The following is an 8,226-nucleotide window of genomic DNA, read 5'->3' as shown; positions in this document are numbered from 1 at the left end:
TGAATTCAGGTTCACTTTAAGGGCGGCTTCACAGTGCAGATTGCCACACCGCACAAAACAGGCCTTCGGGGATCATCATGTTAGTATGCGGTAATCCCCATCTGGCATCCGGCCAAGAAGGAAGTGACGCTCACTTCCTGTTGGGCAACTGATGACATGTATTGTTAAAATACGCTTCTGCTGAAAACCGCAGTGCATTTTTTCAAATGCACCTGCGTTACCATAGACGCATGACTTCCAGTCCGACGCAGATCGCGGTAGGAGCCGTGCAGTAATGTAGGTATGGACCCGCATTAGATAGGGTACTAACGGCACAGCGTACCACAACGTGGGTAGTGTGAACTACCCCACAGACTTTCATTAGGCAGTGGTTGGGTGCGGCAAATTTACTGCACTGCCTCAGTGTGAAAAGCCCCTCAGTGTTTAGGACCCCAAGGTGGTCAGGTAAAGGCATCCCCTTATTTTGTGTGCATCAAAACCACCACAGCATCATTTCCTCCATCCATCGCTTTATTCATAGAAACAGTGAAGCCTTGTGTTACTTTTCTCCAGACTCCATAGTTTCTCATAACGAAGCGTTCATTTTCTGAAAAACACTTTGTTGTAGCAACTTTATCAAATCCAATGCAAGGACAAATGGAATAACTCCTCCCCTGCTGCCCCAGATCTGCTCCAAGCGACCAATCAGAATCCACCATCAGGCAATCTCCATCTTGTACCCTTTTTCCATGAATCTGCCCCTCAGCGTTCCCATGTACCGGCCTCCGCGGTGAAGAAATAACCTCGCGGGTCTTACAGATCAGACAGGAATCATTTTATTGCTTTGGTTTGGACATTGATATGTTACTGGTACATACTGATAAAAGGCAATACATTCATTCCTGGAGTTACAGTTACATATTAGCAGCTACATTAAATCCGGGATAAACCATCCCTAATCCAGAGACAAAAGTAAATAAACACATTCTAGAGAACATTCATTTTAAATAAGAGAACCTGCAGTCTGCATAATTTCCAGTGTTATTGCCAGGCCAGAATCCCTTATACATTAGGTGAGGTCCTGGGGTCAGCCACCACCAGGGGTCCCTGTGAGCTGGGGGCATGTGCTCCAGGCTAGAATCCCCTTTACAATAGACAAGGTCCTGGGGTCAGCCGCCACCACCAGGGGTCCCTGTGAGGCATGTGCTCCAGGCTAGAATCCCCTTTACAATAGACGAGGTCCTGGGGTCAGCCACCACCAGGGATCCCTGTGAGCTGGGAGGCATGTGCTCTAGGCTAGAATCCCCTCTACAATAGAGGAGGTCCTGGGGTCAGCCACCACCAGGGGTCCCTGTCAGCTGGGATGTGTGTGCTCCAGGCTAGAATCCCCTTTACAATAGGAAAGGTTCTGTAGCGCTGAGATCCTGGGTTCACCTACCACCAGGGTCCTTATGCCCCAGTCTCATCCCAAAAATCTGATTCGAAGGTTAATTAGCCTTCACACAAAATGGGCAGGTGGGCATAATCTGTAGGATTGGAGGCAACACTAATGTGTCAAACTCCAGTCCTGTACAGCCGTATCCATGCCAGTGTTTAGGATAGACGGAGAATGGAGAAATATGTTCTAATGATGAACCGCACCTTTCCCAATTCAGTCCTGTTAAATTTGAGGAGGTGTGAGGACCTCGGCCCTGAGGCTCCACATTAGGCCTGGTACACAGCCAATCTTTGACTGGAGAACAAACAGCCTGAGTGAAGTTGCTTATTTGTGTGACTGAAGAAGGTTTTGAATCTCATAAGGGAAACCTCCTGAGGATTTACCTACATGGTTTGTTTTTCTACACAGAAAAGCAGAGATTAAAGGGACCATTAATAGTGCGATACTTCAGCGAACCATCATATTTTCAATAGGATCATTCAGATCAAAAGAAAAGATTGTATTCAATAGATCCATGGCATTAAATAAGACAACTGGGGATCAGATCTGAACCAGTTGTGATCATATCTATGGAAAAATCCACCACGCCAACCAAATAACAAATCGATAAAGTAATCCTTCAGGATTGGTTGGGTCCACCAGCTTCTCTGTTCTTCCTAAACAATCTGATTGAAAATAGGATTGCTTACTAAAAATTGTAGCATTAATGGGCATCTTAATGGTTAATGCTTTCTGCTACCCAACTCAATTGGCGCTTAACTGCCTGACTGAAAGTCGTAAGTGTAAAACCTCTCCCATCAACCTACACAAGATCTAAATCATACAATGGAGCAATTAAACGTGCCTGAATATCCCTAGCGTCAAGGGCTGGAGGGAATGGTCACTGTACATGTAAAGTGCTGCTGAGCAGGTGCGTGCCTTATAAAAAAAACATCCATTATACTGGCATTAGTTATTCAGTGTGGTCCAGTATTCTCCCCAGGCTCTTTTAGCCAGGTGCTTCACCCAACTAGATTTGGTGACCACCCGGCTGTCATCGGCTCACCACCTCCTATTCTGTAAACAGAGTTGCCCTGCATTTTCATCTCACCCCCACCCAGCTGCTTTTTCAGGCCACCCAGCTGGAAAAAAAATTCTGGGGAGAACACTGGTCTTTGGAAAGGTTCTACCAAAGCCCTCAGTGGAAGATGTCAGGACACAGGTATGTGTGCATTGTAAGAGGGAATGAGCCCAGTCATACAGCTATAACATTGGGTGTACACCAAGCCGTTTAAGAAGTAGCCTTGGAGACTGTGCTGTAGGTTTAGTGACCATAATGCTCCCCAGAACTATTGTCCAACAAAGTCAAGTCATTAGTATGCATAAAAGTTTGGTATAACTACGATTGTGGATATCTACAAAACATGAATGGTTTCCTGGTCATCTTGAAGTGGCGTGGAGCTGGTTATTTCTAGAGCCCTTCAAATAGAGGCGATGACCTCAATGACAACATTCTCCGTTCCGAGCCTGTTATTGCAAGCGCCCCCCCCAAGAGAGCGCATAGCTGATGTTTCTAAAGCCTGGATCATACTGTAGTATAGTGGGGGAATTATTTAAACCTCTGCTAAATCTGTAAGCTTGCCCACTCACAAAAGAATTGAAAAGTTTATAATTTTATGATAGGTTTTTTTAATGGAGATTAATCAAAGAAAAGAATAAATGTTAGAAACTGTTTATTATGTCATTGAGTGAAATAAGTATTTGATCCTCTACAGCCCAGCAAGAATTCTGGCTCCTACAGGTTATGTCCAGGGGGCATACACATTACAATCAATTACAGATACTCCTGCTCTCGGCACGGTATGTGAATAAAAACCCACCGTCCACAGAATCGCTCTTTCCATTATATCTTCTGCACCACCACGGCCATGAACAAAGAGCAGTTACAGCAGTGTTCCCCGACCCGGTCCTCAAGGCCCACCAACACCATGGCCTCGATTCATAAAAGTGCCTGCGAGCGGGGAAACACCGCTGTCGGTATTTCCGCCTTCAGGGTGGTAATTCATAAAAATTTAGCTAGTTGTGACAGGCGTGCGGAGATACTCCGCTGTAGGCAGGCGTTAGGCTGTCGGGAGACGTGCGGAAACAGGGGAAGCAGGCGGAATCCCTCCGTGCAGTGTTCTCTCTGCAGCTGCTTGGGAGGTCTGTCCCATTCACTGCAACACATTCCGCACGCTTCTCGCCACATCAGAGGTAGCGGTAATCCCCGTCCGCATACCGCTACCTCTAATCTTTATGAATTGACATTTGTTACTTTTGCTGTGATAATCACCGCGCAAGGCGGTGATTTATCACTCTGCTCGTGGATGTCGGCTTTTCATGCGGAAAAAGCCTTTATGAATACAGATTTGGCTGTGTGGTTGGTAAAGTGAGCAGTTTTCTGCATTTCCTCATGCGGAAATGCTTTATGAATCGAGGCCCATGTTTTGCGGAAATTTACAGAGGTAGTTAATCAGTTCTGCTGAGACACTAATTACCTCACCATTGAATATTTGTGATTTCCTGCTAAACATGTACTGTTGGTGGGCCTTGAGGACAGGGTTGGGGAACTGTGTGTTACAGTACATACGGGACAAGATTGTAGACCTGCACCATGCTGCAAAGGGCTTCAAGACCATTAGCAAGAAGCTTGGTTAGAAGGTGACAATTGTCAGTGCAATTATTTAGAAAGGGAAGAAATTTAATATGACCACCATCAGTCTGGAACTCCATGCAAGATGTCACCTCGGGAAGATTCATGAGACTGGTGAGGGATCCACCCACAACTAGATGGGAGGAGCTTGTAAATTATCAAAAGGACATTACACCACAGCCACCAAGAGCACACCATAATGGATAGAAATCTTGCAGCATTCAGAAAGTTCCCCTGCTTAAAGGACATCCGAGGTGAAAATAAACTGATGAGAAAAAACAATTGTATCTGTCCTTCAGCTAACAATTACTTTTTAGAGATCCCCCAGTTTTATTTTATATTTTTAATCTTCTAGTTTTCAAGTTTTTATGGTTTCATGCTCTCTGCTCGATGACATCCTCATTGAAGTAGGCCAGAGCGCAAATCTATGAATTGACAATGGTTATCACTTTCCTGCTTTCAAAAGCCATTGACTGACATGAAAGTGTTTTATAGCTGTATTTACTCATCTGTGAGGGTTATGCTATAGTCTGACCTGGCTCGACACGGACAGAGACTGTTACTTGCATACCTATTTAAAGAGACACTGAAGCGGAAAAAAAAAATATGATATAATGAATTGGTTGTGTACTATGAATAATTACTAGAAGATTAGCAGCAAAGAAAATATTCTCATACTTTTATTTTCAGGTATATAGTGTTTTTTCTAACATTGCATCACTCTATAATATGTGCAGATTACACAACACTCAGCATTCGAAAATGATTCTTTCAGAGCAATCTGTGAACTAATGACCTCTTCTCTGGCAGAGAAAAAGTAAACAGTCCAGGAACAGTTGAGATAATAAAAGCCAGATAACAGCCCTCTCCACGACTAGAGCTTAATGGCTTGTTTGCATAGAGATAACAACTGGAGTTTCTCAACTCTTCCTGTACTGGAAACAATTAGACTGATGTGTCTGATCTTAATGTTTTATTTCTTAGCTGTGCTACACATACAAATATCATTTTTTTTCGCTTCAGTGTCTCTAACTATTTCAGGCAGAGAAAAGTAGAGGGGGGAAAAAAAAAAACGACCACAGCCTCAGTTATTTGTGTGCTTGGCAATGTACATACACATATCTATCTCATCATATCACCTCGGTTTAAGAAGGCAGAGGCTTGTCAGTGAAAATTTAGAGAAGACTTGGAAGCAAGTTTTGTGGTCAAATAATGCCAGCTAGAGCTCTTTAGCATCATCTTAAACGTATTTGGAGGCAAAAAATACTGAGCACAACTCAAAGAATACCATCCCCACTACCAAGCATGGAAGTAGAAACATTCTGCTCTACAACGTTTTTTTTCTTCTAAGGATACTTTCCCACAGGTGGCTAAACTGCATGCTCAATGAGCAGCAGTTGCCAGGCAGCAATGAGCAGTTGTGAGAAATTTTACAGTCTTTTCACAGCTTATTAACTGCTTGTAGAAAAAAGCATTGGGAGACACCACACTGAGGAGCCAATAAACCTGAAAGTTGTGGCTGGGAACCTTTCCCTCAGGCAGAACCTTGAAGATGGGTTGTGGGTAGTATTCCAGCATGACGACTCAAACCATGCAATACCTCCAAGGGAACAAAGGAGTGACAAAAAAAAATTAAAAAAAATAAATGCACGCCGAGGTGAATTACGGCTATAGCTGTCAGTAATTTGGGCACCGTCAAAAAAAAAACGAAGCCCAAATTACTATAAAACCAGCATAACTGAAGGCGTTCTAGTGGATGCACCAGGGTGGATGCGCAGCGCCATTTAAAAAAAAAATTTCAATCATGTAGCTAGCCTAGCACTAATTACATGATGCCCCCCTCCCTCCCACCCCTCCAATCACCGCCAGCACTATTACCCATAAGAAAATCACGTTCTGAACGGGTTTTCCTTTAGGGCTTCCCCTGTCCCCATGACGATCGTGATGACACCCGGAGTCCCAATCCACCCCTCAGCTCTGCCTGGCACTGATTGGCCAGGCTGCACAGGGGTATTGGGGGGGCTTACGTGGCAGGTAGCAGCGCATCGGCGGCGAGTGTCCACAACACGCAGTAAGCTGTTTTACAAAAAAAAAAATTTTTTTAAAGCAGCCCAGTGGGCTCATCCATACCGCCAAGGAGGTTAAGTCTTACCCCTGGAGTCCATCCTTGGAGGGGGGGAGGAATAGTAAATAACACTGTCCGGACTTTTGCGGGAGCAGGGTGAATCGGTTTTTGGTTTTACCGTGCCCAAATTTCCCGGCACCTTAGTTACATGTACACCAAAGAGTGGCCTCTCCAGACCTCAATCCCATAGAAACTGTGCTGGAGCCGAAGCCTCACATTGCCAAGCAGCAGCCAAGGAACCTGAAGGATTTAGAGGAGTTTCTATAAAGAGGAGTGGCCAAAATCCCTCCTGTGCAAACCTGGTAACGAATGACAAGAAACGTCTCGCCGCTGTGCTCGCCAACAATGGTTTCTCCGCTAAGGATTATATTTTGCTTAGGGGATCAAATACTTATTTCACTTAGTGACCTATAAACCAATTTAATTGTTAAATGTGTTTTTCAGTTAAAAAAATTCTCTCTCCATGGCAAATGTGGTTATCATAGAAATAGGGCAATCAGGCGGTGTCAGCTAGCACATGTAAGTAACTGAGGGGTTTATCGCTTGCTTTCAAAGATAAAAGTAACAGGAGAGCTCACTGCACCACTCTGTGACCAAGAAGCATAGGCAGTCAATGAGATGCGGATTTTACAGCTTGCATGCAAATTTAAATAAAAAAATTCTTTTCAGCTTGGAACTGGGAAAACCACATGCATTACCTTCAGATTTAGGCTGCATACAATTTGCATGCAAGCTGGCATATTAGCACCTTACTGGCAATCACTAGCTATAAGGCTCCAGGAGAAAATAAAATAAAACTATTAACCCTTTCAGGCACTTAATTCTTTAATAAAAAAGAAAACTGTGTCAAATCGACAGTAATAGAGGAGACTGACTGAAGTTCTGCCTTAACAGTCTTTGCTTTGGAATAATAAACGGCCAGGCACTGCCATACACTCCATTGTAAGGAGGGAAAATCTGCAGGGGACTGGAGGGAAAGGAAACCTCTGCCCTGAACAGGGGGCATGTCTAGTAACAGTGGGGCTCCTGGGCAGAATTAACCTGTGCGCCCTTTGCCTCTATGGTAGTGCCAGCCCTGAACCCCTCGCATTAAAGGGGCACTATGGCGAAACATTGAAACATTTAAAATATGTGCAAACATACAAGTACATTGCTTCCAGAGTAAAATGAGCCATAAATTAAATTTTCTCCTATGTTTCTGTCACTTACAGTAGGTAGTAGAAATCTGACAGAAGCGACAGGTTTTGGACTAATCCATCTTTTCATAGGAGATTCTCAGCAAGGATTTTATTCTTTATAAAGATATTCCCTAAAGGATTTAAACAATGATGCTGGCCGGCTTCCCTGCTCGCTACACAGTTTTTTTGAAGTTGGACAGAGCAACTGCCATTAAGTACTTTTGAAAATAAATCCCTGAGAATCCCCTATGAAGAGATGGACTAGTCCAAAACCTGTCGCTTCTGTCAAATTTCTACTACCTACTTTGACGGCAACATAGGAGAAAAGTAATTTATGGCTCATTTTACTCTGTAAAATTTAAAATATGTGCAAACAAACAAGAAGTACATTTTTTTTTTCCAATCTTCCGCCATAGTGCCCCTTTAAACCACGTGGGAAAGTCCACGCCTTTTACCACTAGTCTGCTGAAGTAGGAAAATAATCAGAAACTAGAGCTGATTAAAGGGGCTCATTTATAAAGTTTGTCATTTAGGTAGAGATCATATTTCAGGCAATAACATTACTTCCTGTATATGAAGAGTAAATGCTCTCAGAGATGGACATTGGCATTCATGAACAGATATTCTTAATGCGATCAGAATGTCGTAAATGGAGGCTGGACATACTGTTATTTATAAAAGTCAAATAAGTCTTAGTTCTCCACATTAATGACTTTCACCAGCTTCCATATGAAGTGCCATCTAGTGGCAGAGCCTAGTAATGCTGATAATTAACAGTTCAGTCCTAAAATGCGTTAAACTGCAGTCATTTCGTTTATGGTCATTTGCTTTCAGG

This window comes from Hyperolius riggenbachi, chromosome 10 (assembly GCF_040937935.1).
Source record: "Hyperolius riggenbachi isolate aHypRig1 chromosome 10, aHypRig1.pri, whole genome shotgun sequence".
NCBI classification, from domain to species: Eukaryota; Metazoa; Chordata; class Amphibia; order Anura; family Hyperoliidae; genus Hyperolius; species Hyperolius riggenbachi.
Note: the sequence above shows the minus strand (reverse complement) of the source record.